Here is a 16,606-nt window from a genome sequence, read left to right as displayed (position 1 = left end):
ACCGCTTCCGAAAACAAAAAGTGGGAATCAATATCTTTTGACTATAATGGATGTTTCGACTAGGTTTCCAGAGGCGATTCCAGTATGTAATATTACAGCTAAAAATATTGTGGAGGAATTACTTGAATTCTTTACTAGATATGGACTACCCACAGAAATACAATCGGTTCGAGGATCGAATTTTACCTCAAGGTTATTCAAAGAAGTTATGGATAGCTTAGGAATAAAACAATTTAAATCAACTGCATACCATCCAGAATCGCAGGGAGCGTTAGAAAGGTGGCATCAGATATTGAAGACAATGTTGAGGGCTTATTGTCAAGATTTATCCAGAAGATTGGGATAAAGGAATTCCATTCATACTGTTTGCAATTAGGGATGCACCTCATGAGTCAACAGATTTAGTCTCTTTGAACTAATTTTTGGTCATGAGGTAAGAGGACCACTTAAATTGATTAAGGAAAAATTGGTGAGTGAGAAATCGGAAATTACATTATTGGATTACGTGTCAAATTTTAGGGAATGATTAAATAGAGCAGGTGAATTGGCTAGACAACATTTAAACGTTGCATAAAATGTGATGAAACGGGTAGTGGACAAGAAATCCAAAGTTTGTAGTTTTGCCAGTGGAGATAAAGTTTTAGTATTGTTACCAGTGGTAGGTGAACCGTTAAAAGCAAGGTTTTGTGGACCTTATCAGATTGAAATGAAATTAAGTTAGGTGAATTATGTGGTAGAAACACAAGATAGAAGGAACACTCACCAAGTGTGTCATGTGAATATGCTTAAAAGGTACTTTGAAAGGGAAGGAGAGAAAAAAGAGGAGATTTTAATGATTCTGACTCAAAGTGACGAACCAAAATCCAGATGACTGTGAATGTGACATACCTCAAATTAAATTGGAAAACGAAGATGTTCTTAAAAATTGGGATAAATTGTTGAGTTACCTTCCAGAGGAAAAACGGACTGACCTGAAAGAGTTATTGATATCATGTGGGCAAGTTTGTACAGATAAATTGGGAAGTACTAAAATGGCTGTACATAAGAACATAAGAACTAGGAACAGGAGTAGGCCATCTGGCCCCTCGAGCCTGCTCCGCCACTTAATGAGATCATGGCTGATCTTTGTGGACTCAGCTCCACTCTCCGGCCCGTACACCATATCCCCAAATCCCTTTATTCTTTAGAAAGGCATCTATCTTTTTCTTAAAAACGTTTAAAGAAGGAGCCTCAACTGCTTCACTGGGCAAGGAATTCCAGAGATTCACAACCCTTTGGGTGAAGAAGTTCCTCCTACACTCTGTCCTAAATCTACCTCCCCTTATTTTGAGGCTATGCCCCCTAGTTCTGCTTTTCCCGACCAGTGGAAACAACCTGCCCGCATCTATCCTATCCATTCCCTTCATAATTTTATATGTCTCAATAAGATCCCCCTGCATCCTTCTAAACTCCAATGAGTACAGTCCCAGTCTACTCAACCTCTCGTCATAATCTAATCCCCTCAACTCTGGGATCAACCTAGTGAATCTCCTCTGCACTCCCTCCAGTGCCAATATGTCCTTTCTCAGGTAAGGAGACCAAAACTGAACACAATACTCCAGATGCGGCCTCACCAACACCCTATATAATTGCAGCATAAACCTCACTAGTCTTGAACTCCATGCCTCTAGCAATGAAAGACAAAACTCGATTAGCCTTCTTAATCACCTGTTGCACCTGCACACCAACTTTTTGCGACTCGTGCACCAGCACACCCAGGTCCCTCTGCACAGCAGCATGTTTTAACATCTTACCGTTTAAATAATAATCCATTCTGCTGTTATTCCTCCCAAAATGGATACCCTCACACTTGGCAACATTGAATTTCATCTGCCAGACCCTACCCCATTCACCTAACCTATCCAAATCCTTCTGCAGACTTCCGGTATCCTCTGCACTTTTTATCCAAATCCTTCTGCAGACTTCCGGTATCCTCTGCACTTTTTGCTTTACCACTCATCTTAGTGTCGTCTGCAAACTTTGACACATTGCACTTGGTCCCCAACTCCAAATCGTCTATGTAAATTGTGAACAACTGCGGGCCCAACTACTGATCCTTGAGGGACCCACTAGTTACAGGTTCCCAACCAGAGAAAGACCCATTTATCCCCACTCTCTGCTTTCTGTTAGTTAACCAATCCTCTACCCATGCTACCACTTTACCCTCAATGCCATGCATCTTTAGTTTATGCAGCAACCTTTTGTGTGGCACCTTGTCAAAAGCTTTCTGGAAATCCAGATATACCACATCCATTGGCTCCCCGTTATCTACTGCACTGGTAACGGCCTCAAAAATTTCTACCAAATTAGTCAGACACGACCAACCCTTTGTGAACCCATGCTGCAACTGCCCAATGGGACAATTTCCCTCCAGGTGCCCCGCTATTTCCTCCTTAATGATAGATTCCAGCATTTTCCCTACAACCAAAGTTAAGCTTACCGGCCTATAATTACCCGCTTTCTGCCGACCTCCTTTTTTAAACAGTGGTGTCACGTTTGCTACTTTCCAATCCTCTGGGACCACCCCAGAGTCTAGTGAATTTTGATAAATTATCACTAGTGCGTTTACAATTTCCCTAGCCATCTCTTTTAACACTCTGGGATGCATCCCATTAGGGCCAGGAGACCTGTCTACCTTTAGTCCCATTAGCTTGCCCAATACTGCCTCCTTAGTGATTACAATCATCTCAAGGTCCTCACCTATCATATCCTTATTTCCATCAGTCACTGGCATGTTATTTGTGTCCTCCACTGTGAAGACTGACCCAAAAAACCTGTTCAGCTCCTCAGCCATTTCCCCGTCTCCTATGATTAAATCTCCCTTTTCATCTTCCAAAGGACCAATATTTACCTTAGCCACTCTTTTTTTATCTTATATATTTGTAGAAGCTTTTACTATCTGCTTTTATGTTCTGAGCCAGTTTACTTTCATAGTCTCCCTTACTCTTCTTTATGGCTTTTTTAGTAGCTTTCTGTTGTCCCCTAAAGACTTCCCAGTCCTCTAGTCTCCCACTAATTTTTGCCACTTTGTATGTTTTTTCCTTCAATTTGATACTCTCCCTCACCTCCTTAGATATCCACGGTCAATTTTTCCCCTTTCTACCGTCTTTCTTTTTTGTCGGTATGAACCTTTTCTGAACACTGTGAAAGATCGCTCGGAAGGTTCTCCACTGTTCCTCAACTGCTTCACCATGAAGTCTTTGCTCCCAGTCTACCTTAGCTAGTTCTTCTCTCATCCCATTGTAATTGCCTTAGTTTAAGCACAAAACACTAGTGTTTGATTTTACCTGGTCATCCTCCAACTGTATTTTAAATTCCACCATATTGTGGTCGCTCCTTCCAAGAGGATCCCGAACTATGAGATCATTAATCAATTCTGCCTCATTACACAGGACCAGATCTAGGACCGCTTGTTCCCTTGTAGGTTCCATTACATACTGTTCCAGGAAATTATCCCGGGCACATCCTATAAACTCCTCCTCAAGGCTGCCTTTACCAACCTGGTTAAACCAATCGATATGCAGATTAAAATCTCCCATGATAACCGCTGTACCATTTCTACATGCATCCGTCATTTCTTTGCTTATTGCCTGCCCTACCATCCTGTTACTATTTGGTGGCCTATAGACTACTCCTATCAGTGACCTTTTCGCCTGACTATTCCTGATTTCCACCCAAATTGATTCAACCTTGTCCTCCATAGCACCAATATCATCCCTTACTATTGCCCGGATGCCATCCTTAAACAACAAAGCTACACCACCGCCCTACCGTCCATTCTATCCTTTCGTATAGTCTGATACCCTTGGATATTTAACTCCCAGTCGTGACCATCTTTTAACTATGTTTCCGTAATGGCCACTAAATCATAGTGATTCACGATGATTTGCGCCATCAACTCATTTACCTTATTTCGTATACTACGAGCATTCAGGTAAAGTACACTTATGCTGTTTTTTATGTCTTTGTTATGAATCCTAACACCTTGATCAGTAACTTTTCGCAATTTATTTTTCCTCTTACCCTTTCTCCAAATTGTCCTTGTCTTTGAAGCCATATCTCTACATAATAACCTGTCACGTAACCTGCTGCCTTGATCTCCATTAACCATTATACTGTCCATAGCTTTACACTTCCCTTCCCCCCAACTTGCTAGTTTAAAGTCCTTGTGACCAACCTATTTATCCTATTCGCTAGAACACTGGTCCCAGAATGGTTCAGGTGAAGACCGTCCCAACGGTACAGGTCCCTCCTGCCCCAGTACTGATGCCAATGCCCCATGAAATGGAATCCCTCTTTCCCGCACCACTCCTTTAGTCACGCGGTAACTTCTCTAATTTTCTCAACCCTATGCCAATTGGCACGTGGCTCGGGTAGTAATCCAGAGATTATAACCCTGGAGGACTGTTCTTTAATTTAGTCCCTAGTGTTTGATAATCCCCAGACAGGTCCTCTTTCCTAGTCTTACCTATGTTGTTAGTCCCAACATGGACCACAACAACTGGATCCTCCCCCTCCCTCTCCAAAATCCTTTCAAGCCGATCAGAGATGTCCCTCACCCTGGCACCGGGCAGGCAACATACCATGCGGGACTCTCGATCTGGCTTACAAAGAATGCCATCAATCCCCCTAATTATAGAATCCCCTAGAACTACCACTTGTCTTTTTGCTCCCCCCTCTTGAATGGCTTCCTGTACCACGGTGCAGTGGTCAGTCAACGCATCCTCCCTACAGCCCTCTTCCTCATCCACACAGGGAGCAAGTACCTCATACCTGTTGGACAAGGTCAAGGGCTGAGGCTCCTCAACTCCTAAACTCAGGATCCCCCTACCTGCCTCCCTTGCAGTCACACCACTCTGTCCCTGACCACTGTGTGAATTAACAGTACTTATTCTACCGGGTGTGACTGCCTCCTGAAACAAAGTATCCAGGTAATGTTCCCCCTCCCTAATGTGCCGCAGTGTGTGCAGCTCGGTCTCCAGCTCATCAATTCTGAGCCGAAGTTCCTCGAGCAGCCAACACTTGCTGCAGATGTGAAAGAAAGAAGGTAGAATCAGATGTAAAGGTGTTACAGTTAAATAAAGGTAACTACAGGGGCATGAGGGAGGAACTGACGAAAATCGACTGGGAGCAGAGCCTAGTGGGAAAGACAGTAGAACAGCAATGGCAGGAGTTTCTGGGAGTAATTGAGGACACAGTACAGAGGTTCATCCCAAAGAAAAGAAAGGTTATCAGAGGGGGGATTAGGCAGCCATGGCTGACAAAGGAAGTTAGGGAATGCATCAAAGCAAAAGAGAAAGCCTATAATGTGGCAAAGAGTAGTGGGAAGTCAGAAGATTGGGAAGGCTACAAAAACAAACAGAGGATAACAAAGAGAGAAATAAGGAAAGAGACGATCAATTATGAAGGTAGGCTAGCCAGGAACATTAGGAATGATAGTAAAAGTTTCTTTAAATACATGAAAAACAAACGGGAGTCAAAAGTTGACATTGGGTCGCTCCAAAATGACGCTGGTAATCTAGTGACGGGAGACAAGGAAATAGCTGAGGAACTAAATAAGTACTTTGCGTCAGTCTTCACAGTAGAAGACATGAGTAATATCCCAACAATTCCAGAGAGTCAAGGGGCAGAGTTGAATATGGTAGCCATCACAAAGGAGAAAGTGCTAGAGAAACTAAGAGGTCTAAAAATTGATAAATCTCCGGGCCCAGATGGGCTACATCCTAGAGTTCTAAAGGAGATAGCTGAAGAAATAGTGGAGGCGTTAGTTATGATCTTTCAAAAGTCACTGGAGTCAGGGAAAGTCCCAGAGGATTGGAAAATCGCTGTTGTAACCCCCCTGTTCAAGAAGGGAACAAAGAAAAAGATGGAAAATTATAGGCCAATTAGCCTAACCTCGGTTGTTGGCAAGATTCTAGAATCCATTGTTAAGGATGAGATTTCTAAATTCTTGGAAGTGCAGGGTCGGATTAGGACAAGTCAGCATGGATTTAGTAAGGGGAGGTCATGCCTGACAAACCTGTTAGAGTTCTTTGAATAGATAACAAATAGGTGAGACCAAGGAGAGCCAATAGATGTTATCTATCTTGACTTCCAAAAGGCCTTTGATAAGGTGCATCACGGGAGACTGCTGAGTAAAATAAGGGCCCATGGTATTTGAGGCATGGATTGATGATTGGCTGTCAGGAAGAAGGCAGAGAGTTGGGATAAAAGGTTCTTTTTCGGAATAGCAACCGGTGACGAGTGGTGTCCCGCAGGGTTCAGTGTTGGGGCCACAGCTGTTCTCTTTATATATTAACGATCTAGATGACGGGACTGGGGGCATTCTGGCTAAGTTTGCCAATGATACAAAGATAGGTGGAGAGGCAGGTAGTATGGAGGAGGTGGGGAGGCTGCAGAAAGATTTAGACAGTTTAGGAGAGTGGTCCAAGAAATGGCTGATGAAATTCAACGTGGGCAAGTGCGAGGTCTTGCACTTTGGAAAAAAGAATAGAGGCATGGACTATTTTCTAAACGGTGACAAAATTCATAATGCTGAAGTGCAAAGGGACTTGGGAGTCCTAGTCCAGGATTCTCTAAAGGTTAACTTGCAGGTTGAGTCCGTAATTAAGAAAGCAAATGCAATGTTGTCATTCATCTCAAGAGCCTTGAAATATAAAAGCAGGGATGTACTTCTGAAGCTTTATAAAGCATTAGTTAGGCCCCATTTAGAATACTGTGAGCAATTTTGGGCCCCACACATCAGGAAGGACATACTGGCACTGGAGTGGGTCCAGCGGAGATTCACACGGATGATCCCAGGAATGGTAGGCCTAACATACGATGAACGTCTGAGGATCCTGGGATTATATTCATTGGAGTTTCGGAGGTTAAGGGGAGATCTAATAGAAACTTAGAAGATAATGAATGGCTTAGATAGGGTGGATGTAGGGAAGTTGTTTCCATTAGCAGGGGAGACTAGGACCCGGGGGCACAGCCTTAGAATAAAAGGGAGTCACTTTAGAACAGAGATGAGGAGAAATGTCTTCAGCCAGAGAGTGGTGGGGCTGTGGAAGTCATTGCCACAGAGGGCGGTGGAGGCCGGGACGTTGAGTGTCTTTAAGACAGTATTTGATAAATTCTTGATTTCTCGAGGAATTAAGGGCTATGGAGAGAGAGCAGGTAAATGGAGTTGAAATCAGCCATGATTGAATGGTGGAGTGGACTCGATGGGCCGAATGGCCTTACTTCCGCTCCTATGTCTTATGGTCTTATGGTCACTGACGGTCTCAATGGGATCCACCAGTTCCATCATCATACAGCAACAGCACATCACCTGTCCAGCCATATTCAACTAGTTAATTAATTTAAATATTTTTTTTAATTTTCTTTATAGAACCTCAAGGATAAACCCGAACACCAACAAAAACACAGCCACTCACCCGAACTCAGTCACTCACCTAAACTCAGATGCACTCTGTTCCAATCAGCACTCAGTGACTAAAGGCATTCCTGCCACACCTTTTGTGCATTTACCTCTCCCATCACTCCCGGCTCTCTCCTCCCGCGCTTTTTAAATCTCCCACTCTCTCCTCCGGCGCTGTTTTCGCTGTCCCGGCTCTCTCTGCTCCCGCGCTGTTTTCGCTGTCCCGGCTCTCTCCTCCCGTGCTTTTAAAATCTCCCGGCTCTCTCCTCCGGTGCTGTTTTCGCTGTTCCGGCTCTCTCTGCTCCCACGCTGTTTTCACTGTCCCGGCTCTCTCCTCCTGCGCTTTTAAAATCTCCCGGCTCTCTCCTCCGGCGCTGTTTTCGCTGTCCTGGCTCTCTGCTCCGGCGCTGCTTACATGATGTAGATGTGGGAAATGCTGTTCTAATCAAACAACATCCATACAGACTTAACCCTTTAAAATTGGCACAGGTTAACAAAGAGATTGAGAGTATGCTTAAAAATGGCATAATTAAAGTGAGTTGCAGACAATGGAGCTCACCCATAGTGATGGTACCAAAACCAGAGGGTACCCAATGGTTGTGTGTGGACTATAGAAAGGTTAATGCAGTTACAAAAACTGACTCTTATCCTATCCCACATTTGGAGGATTGCATTGAGAAGGTGGGCAATCAGCTTTTATTTCCAAACTGGATTTACTTAAAGGTTACTTTGTCCGAAAGGGGGAAGGAGATTTCACCTTTTGTGACTCCAGATGGTATATACCAATTCAAAGTTATGCTATTTGGCATGAAAAACGCACCAGCCACATTTCAACGGTCAATTAACAAAGTTGTTTCAGGATTACCCAATTGTGCGGTATACATCGACGATCTGGTAATTTTCAGCCAGACATGGACAGATCATTTGAAACATCTGATAGAGTTATTCGATCGACTTTAGGAGGCGGGTTTGGTGATAAACCGAGCCAAAAGTGAATTTAGAAAAGCCCAAGTCACTTTCCTTGGCCATACAGTCAGACAGGGTCGAATGGTCCCACGGGATGTGATAACAAAAGTTATTGGGGACGTTCCAATACCCTCGACACGACGGGAAATAATGCGATTTCTTGGTAGGAGTGGATTTTACCAGAAATTTGTACCGAATGTTAGCAGTGTGGTCGCTCCACTGACGGACTTGCTCAAGAAGCGTAACAAATTCCAGTGGACAGCGGTGAATCAACAGGCATTTGATGACCTGAAGGCTGTGTTACCCACTGCTCCTGTGTTAGCCATCCCAAATTATACAAAACCACTCAAAGTGGCGGTTGATGCGAGTGATGTGGGTGTAGGTGCGGTGCTTCTACAAGATGGCGACGAAGGGCTAGAGCGGCCTATTGGTTATTTTTCAAATAAATTGAATTCTCACCAGAAAAAGTATTCCACGATTGGGTTTGATGCTGGCTTTGCAACATTTCCACATTTATGTGACCAGCAATCCATCTGACACCGTTATATATACTGATCATAATCCGTTGACATTTTTGGAGCGATTCCGGAATAACAATGCAAGACTGTTTCGCTGGAGTTTATTGTTGCAGCCATTTCATTTAACAATAGTACATGTGGCAGGACGAGAAAACGTGATAGCCGTGTTTTGTCACGAATGTGATGAATGGAAGCAGTTTCAGTTGGAGGAAGAAGAACGAATAAAAATGGTCTATATTATTATATTTAAGAAATGGGTGTTTATCAGTGATGTCAGAGAGTGGGTGGAGCTGGGGTGTCTGTCAGCTTTTTACTTTCGTTTTAGGCTGTTTGCTGCAGGGTGTGTTTTAGTTTCGTTTTCAGTGTTGGAGCTGAAGCCAGACCAAGCAGGTGTACTGCTGTTCTCTCTGCCATCAAAAGGCTATCTCTTGAACATTTGGTGAATTCAGAATTATAAATGTTCTCAGTAGTGAATGTAAATCTAATGTGCTTCTGGTAAAAGGTGTTTTTTTGTCTTCTGGATGTTTGGGAAGTTATTAAGCATTACTTAGTGTTGTATTCTTTGGGGGTTTTATTTGAATTAATGGTTGCTAAGATGCTCACTGTATGTTTTAAAAAGGTTAACTTGAGTTCATAGAATAAACATTGTTTTGCTTTAAAAAATACTTTCCCATTTCTGCTGTACCACACCTGTAGAGTGGGCCGTGTGCTCCCCATACCACAATCTATTAACAGTTGTGGGTCAGGTGAACTCCATGATACACTTTGGGGTTCTGTAAACCCTCGCCCATAACACGCCGCAGACCTGGCCTTCATTAGGGAGCACGGGCAGCACTTTACTGTCAGCTGTTCCAGGTCCTGGGTCGTCACGTCCAATCACCAGGAGTTGATGAGGAGACAAGCCCCTCCATCCTTCGCTTTATCCCATTACACCGTGTGGTCCATCCGGTTTATTGAGAAGCTGTCAGGTTGTATGGCATAGTCCGGTGAAGCAGGGATGAGCCATGTCTCCTTGAAACAGTGCTCACAGCAGTCTCTGACTTCCCTCTGAGAGGTAAGTCTAGCGATAAGCTCGTCGAACTTGTTTTCGATCGCTTGGACGTTTGCCAGGATTATGCTGGGGAAAGGAGGCTTGTTTCAGTCTCACCTACAGACAGCCGCATTTCCCTCACTTCCTTGTTCAGCTGCTGCTTCTGGGTGGTCCTGAGGTCCGATGGGAGAAGTCTGACCTTGTGGAAAGGTTAGTGGTTGCGTCTCTTCACACAAGAGAATGAGAAGGTAGATACAGAACTGGGGGGAGAGACAGTGAGGTTCTGAGCAAATTGATACATTTCCAGATTACAAATTGTATGTTTACCAATTTTGCAACTTGTTTTTGTTAAAAATGAAGCTGCATTTCATAATAAATCAATTATTCTGAGTTTATTGAAAGTAGCGTGTTAAAATCTCTCTTCAGGATCTAGCAATAGTAAAAGTAAACGATTGGCCATTTTGGTTAGTGAATGGCAGCCTGTGGAATAGAATAACTGCACACTCCTCCTGTCCTGGTCGTAGAATTTATATACGATCCTTTAGAAGGCATTTGAGAAAGAGACTATTAGCTAAAGTTGAAGCTCCAAAAGTTGAAACTCAAAGAATTTTTTTAAATTTCCAATTAAGGGCCAATTTGGGCCAATTTAGTGTGGCAAATCCACCTACCCTGCATATCTTTGTGTTGTGGGGGGTGAGACCCACACAGACACGGGGAGAATGTGCAAACTCCCCACGGACAGCGATCCGGGGTCGGTATCGAACCCGAGGTCCTTGGCGCGTGAGACAGAAGTGCTAACCACTGCGCCAACGTGCTGCCCCGAAGCTCAAAGAATTGAATGCAAACTTTTGATTTGGTTAGGAAATTGGCTGAGTGGCAGAGATGATGGTATGGATAATTGGAAAGTACTTTAATTGGCAGGGTGTGATGAGCAGTAGCCTGGACTCAAAACGCAAAGTAACATTCAGCATTCTCTTTGTCCTTATCTACTTATTTAAACCTGCAGATTATTTAAAATTTAAAAATAATGTTAGATGTTTGAGATCCTGCAAATATATTATACAGGCTTAGTCTATTTCACAGGATGAGGATACACAACTCCTGCAAATGATAACTGCCAGCAGCAGATATGTCCCAGGAAAGGCCCAGAACCAAAGTCTATACAAAAACAAAAGACTGGAAATCTGAAATGAAAACAGAAAATGATGGGAATACTCCGGTTAGGCAGCACCTGTGGAGAGAAAAACAAAGTTAACAATTCAGCTTGGCCTTTCATTCTAATAAAATGTGATTAACCTGAAGGATTTCTGTCCACGCTGATGCACAGATGACTTGCTGAGTATTTCCAGCATTTTCTGTTTTTATTTCAAAAGACAATATCCCAAACTGTCACCAGGTCTCCAAACCAAAACGTCAGGATCAATAGAATCAAAGTCTACTTTGATATCAAGATAGTAACTAAGAAATATTCTGGAAAAAGTTAATGAACGCTGTTGTTGCTCGGGATATATCTAGTAGCTAGGGGCTCTGTCTAACAGCATTGATTTATTTCATTATTTCTATTTATTTTTCAGTTGGACAGGATTGCTACACACGAATCTGGAGTCTACATGATGGTTGCCTCCTTGGAACAATTCCATCTCCTTATTCTGCTTCCAATGACTCAATTCCCAATGTAGCTTTTTCTTCACAATTGGGAGGGAGAGGTGGTGTACCTGGACTGTTGATGGCAGTCAGACAAGATCTGTATCACTTCTCATACAGCGCCAAGAAAAATGATTGCACGTCACCTGTTCCAAGGCAGATCCTTCAATAATGAGAGATTTGGCAGATTAATCAGTATATTGAAGAGAAAAGGTTGTAAACTCTAAAAGGTTGTAAACAGAAAGTTAAAAAAAGGTATTTTTCTAATCTTACCCCAGCAGTGACAACTAATTGTATTTTGAAAATATCAGTGAGAAACATGTCATTTTTACAAGAGGGATGCACAGCCAGTGATTTAAAATGATATTCTGAATGGAATATTGAGTTATGCTGGTTAGTTGTAAATTAAACTAACCAATGAACTGTTTGGTTAAATTTAAGTGGATTATAAGAGGTTTGTTAATATTTTGGCAGATTATACATATTCGGCCAGAGTAATTAAACATATTGTACACAGCAAACCTCAAGCATTACAATTAGTGAAATTTATGTAATTTGCATATAGTTCCTGCTTAAGATTGAGTGGGCGAGTGTGAATGTTTTATTGCATAAAAGCAAAATACTGTGGAAATATATGGAGAAGAGTCCTATTTGACTCTGTTTCACACTCCACAGATGCTGCCAGACCTGCTGAGTATTCCCAGCACTTTGTTTATACGTCAGATTTCCAGCATCTATTTTGCTTTTGTTTTATGGTAGACATGTGCTCCATCTTTTTAAAACACGTTTTTTAAAAATCAGTTCGAAATTAAACAGGAATGTCCGTGTGTAGTTTGCATATTCTCCCCGTGTCTGCATGGGTCTCAACCCCACAACCCAAAGATATGCAGTAGGTGGTTTGGCCACAATAAATTGCCCCTTAATTGGAAAAAATAATTGGGTATTCTAAAAAAAAATTTTTTTTTTTTAAAGAAATTAAATAGGAAAAAGAAATGGGCAAAGGTTACTGTGTTGCACCAGAACAGCATGTCTATAGGCAAACTAATCTGCAAGACCTCGTCAGGGGTAACGGTCTTATTTTAGCAAACTTTTAAAAGGGGTGGGAGAGTTCAGGAGAGGGTAAATGCAAATATAATCAAAGAAATGTTGAGGCTATAGAGCAGAGTAACGCTTTGGGTAAAACTAAGCAGAGTGGGTCAGACAGGAACAGAAAACTTTAGAAAACGAAGATGGTGGTATTGCTGAGCGGAGTCGGAGATGGTGGTATTGCTGGGCGGAGTCCGGAGATGGTGGTATTGCTGAGCGGAGTCCGGAGATGGTGGTATTGCTGAGCGGAGTCCGGAGATGGTGGTATTGCTGGGCGGAGTCCGGAGATGGTGGTATTGCTGGGCGGAGTCCGGAGATGGTGGTATTGCTGGGCGGAGTCCGGAGATGGTGGTATTGCTGGGCGGAGTCCGGAGATGGTGGTATTGCTGGGCGGAGTCCAGAGATGGTGGTATTGCTGAGCGGAGTCCGGAGATGGTGGTATTGCTGGGCGGAGTCCAGAGATGGTGGTATTGCTGAGCGGAGTCCGGAGATGGTGATGTTGCTGGGCGGAGTCCGGAGATGGTGATGTTGCTGGGCGGAGTCCGGAGATGGTGGTGTTGCTGGGCGGAGTCCGGAGATGGTGGTATTGCTGAGCGGAGTCCGGAGATGGTGGTATTGCTGGGCGGAGTCCAGAGATGGTGGTATTGCTGAGCGGAGTCCGGAGATGGTGATATTGCTGGGCGGTGTCCGGAGATGGTGGTGTTGCTGAGCGGAGTCTGGAGATGGTGGTGTGGCTGAACGGAGTCTGGAGATGGTGGTGTTGCTGAGCGGAGTCTGGAGATGGTGGTATTGCTGAGCGGAGTCCGGAGATGGTGGTATTGCTGGGCGGAGTCCAGAGATGGTGGTATTGCTGAGCGGAGTCCGGAGATGGTGATATTGCTGGGCGGAGTCCAGAGATGGTGGTATTGCTGAGCGGAGTCCGGAGATGGTGGTATTGCTGGGCGGAGTCCAGAGATGGTGGTATTGCTGAGCGGAGTCCAGAGATGGTGATATTGCTGGGCGGTGTCCGGAGATGGTGGTGTGGCTGGGCGGAGTCCGAAGATCGTGGTGTTGCTGGGCAGAGTCTGGAGATGGTGGCGTTGCTGGGCGGAGTCCGGAGATCGTGGTGTTGCTGGGGAGAGTCTGTAGATGGTGGCGTTGCCGGGCAGAGTCCGGAGATGGTGGTGTTGCTGAGCGGAGTCCAGAGATGCTGGTGTTGCTGAGCGGAGTCCAGAGATGGTGGTGTTGCTGAGCGGAGTCCAGAGATGGTGGTGTTGCTGAGCGGAGTCCGGGAAATGGTGGTGTTGCTGAGCGGAGTCCGGAGATGGTGGTGTTGCTGAGCGGAGTCCAGAGATGGTGGTGTTGCTGAGCGGAGTCCGGGAAATGGTGGTGTTGCTGAGCGGAGTCCGGAGATGGTGGTGTTGCTGAGCGGAGTCCAGAGATGGTGGTGTTGCTGAGCAGAGTCCGGGAAATGGTGGTGTTGCTGAGCGGAGTCCGGAAATGGTGGCATTGCTGGGCGGAGTCCGCAGATGGTGGTATTGCTGAGCAGAGTCCAGAGATGGTGGTGTTGCTGAGCGGAGTCCGGGAAATGGTGGTGTTGCTGAGCGGAGTCCGGAGATGGTGGTGTTGCTGAGCGGAGTCCGGGAAATGGTGGTGTTGCTGGGCGGAGTCCGGAGATGGTGGTGTTGCTGAGCGGAGTCCGGGAAATGGTGGTGTTGCTGGGCAGAGTCTGGAGATGGTGGCGTTGCCGGGCAGAGTCCAGAGATGGTGGTGTTGCCGGGCAGAGTCCGGAGATGGTGGTGTTGATGGGCAGAGTCTGGAGATGGTGGCGTTGCTGGGCGGAATCTGGAGATCGTGGTGTTGCTGGGCGGAGTCCGGAGATCGTCGTGTTGCTGGGCGGAGTCCGGAGATGGTGGTGTTGCTGAGCAGAATCTGGAGATGGTGGCGTTGCTGGGCGGAGTCCGGAGATCGTGGTGTTGCTGGGCAGAATCTGGAGATGGTGGCGTTGCTGGGCGGAGTCCGGAAATGGTGGTGTTGCAGAGCGGAGTCCAGAGATGGTGGTGACACTCGGCGGAATCCAGAGATGGTGGTGTTGGTGAGCAGAGTCCAGGAATGGTGGTGTTGCTGGGCAGAGTCTGGAGATCGTGGTGTTGATGGGCAGAGTCTGCAGATGGTGGCGTTCCTGGGCGGAGTCTGGAGATGGTGGTGTGGCTGAACGGAGTCTGGAGATGGTGGTGTTGCTGAGCGGAGTCTGGAGATGGTGGTATTGCTGAGCGGAGTCCGGAGATGGTGGTATTGCTGGGCGGAGTCCAGAGATGGTGGTATTGCTGAGCGGAGTCCGGAGATGGTGATATTGCTGGGCGGAGTCCAGAGATGGTGGTATTGCTGAGCGGAGTCCGGAGATGGTGGTATTGCTGGGCGGAGTCCAGAGATGGTGGTATTGCTGAGCGGAGTCCGGAGATGGTCATATTGCTGGGCGGTGTCCGGAGATGGTGGTGTTGCTGAGCGGAGTCTGGAGATGGTGGTGTGGCTGAACGGAGTCTGGAGATGGTGGTATTGCTGAGCGGAGTCCGGAGATGGTGGTATTGCTGAGTGGAGTCTGGTGATGGTGGTATTGCTGAGCGGAGTCCAGAAATTGTGGCGTTGCTGGGTGGAGTCCAGGAATGGTGGTGTTGCTGGGCAGAGTCTGGTGATGGTGGTATTGCTGAGCGGAGTCCGGAAATTGTGGCGTTGCTGGGTGGAGTCCAGGAATGGTGGTGTTGCTGGGCGGAGTCCGGAGATGGTGGTGACGCTGAGCGGAGTCCGGAAATGGTGGCGTTGCCGGGCGGAGTCCAGAGATGGTGGTATTGCTGAGCGGAGTCCAGGGATCGTGGTTTTGCTGGGCAGAGTCCGGAGATGGTGGTATTGCTGAGCGGAGTCCTGGGATGGTGGTGTTAATGGGCAGAGTCCGAAGATGTTGGTGTGGCTGGGCGGAGTCCGAAGATCATGGTGTTGCTGGGCAGAGTCTGGAGATAGTGGCGTTGCTGGGCGGAGTCCGGAGATCGTGGTGTTGCTGGGGAGAGTCTGTAGATGGTGGCGTTGCCGGGCAGAGTCCGGAGATGGTGGTGTTGCTGAGCGGAGTCCAGAGATGCTGGTGTTGCTGAGCGGAGTCCAGAGATGGTGGTGTTGCTGAGCAGAGTCCAGAGATGGTGGTGTTGCTGAGCGGAGTCCGGGAAATGGTGGTGTTGCTGAGCGGAGTCCGGAGATGGTGGTGTTGCTGAGCGGAGTCCGGGAAATGGTGGTGTTGCTGGGCGGAGTCCGGAGATGGTGGTGTTGCTGGGCAGAGTCTGGAGATGGTGGCGTTGCCGGGCAGAGTCCAGAGATGGTGGTGTTGCCGGGCAGAGTCCGGAGATGGTGGTGTTGATTGGCAGAGTCTGGAGATGGTGGCGTTGCTGGGCGGAATCTGGAGATCGTGGTGTTGCTGGGCGGAGTCCGGAGATCGTCGTGTTGCTGGGCGGAGTCCGGAGATGGTGGTGTTGCTGAGCAGAATCTGGAGATGGTGGCGTTGCTGGGCGGAGTCCGGAGATCGTGGTGTTGCTGGGCAGAATCTGGAGATGGTGGCGTTGCTGGGCGGAGTCCGGAAATGGTGGTGTTGCAGAGCGGAGTCCAGAGATGGTGGTGACACTCGGCGGAATCCAGAGATGGTGGTGTTGGTGAGCAGAGTCCAGGAATGGTGGTGTTGCTGGGCAGAGTCTGGAGATCGTGGTGTTGATGGGCAGAGTCTGCAGATGGTGGCGTTGCTGGGCGTAGTCCGGAGATCATGGTGTTGCTGGGCGGAGTCCGAAGATCGTGGTGTTGCTGGGCAGAGTCTGGAGATGGTGGCGTTGCTGGGCGGAGTCCGGAGATGGTGGTATTGCTGGGCGGAGTCCGTAGATCGTGGTGTTGCTGGAGAGAGTCTGT

General features: G+C 46.5%; 1 protein-coding gene across 2 annotated transcripts in view; it reads left to right on the top strand.

Moving 5' to 3' along the window:
- LOC140398892 (uncharacterized) overlaps positions 1 to 11,635 on the top strand; it is a 304,095-nt gene extending 292,460 nt beyond the window's left edge. For both annotated transcript variants that reach the window (XR_011937599.1, XR_011937600.1), the window contains one exon: positions 11,533 to 11,635. The gene's annotated coding sequence lies outside the window, so the exon portion shown is untranslated. The remainder of the gene's footprint in view (positions 1 to 11,532) is intronic.
- Positions 11,636 to 16,606: the final 4,971 nt, after the last annotated feature.

This window comes from Scyliorhinus torazame, chromosome 2 (assembly GCF_047496885.1).
Source record: "Scyliorhinus torazame isolate Kashiwa2021f chromosome 2, sScyTor2.1, whole genome shotgun sequence".
Classification (NCBI taxonomy): domain Eukaryota; kingdom Metazoa; phylum Chordata; class Chondrichthyes; order Carcharhiniformes; family Scyliorhinidae; genus Scyliorhinus; species Scyliorhinus torazame.
Note: the sequence above shows the minus strand (reverse complement) of the source record. Positions and strands in the feature narration are given on the sequence as shown.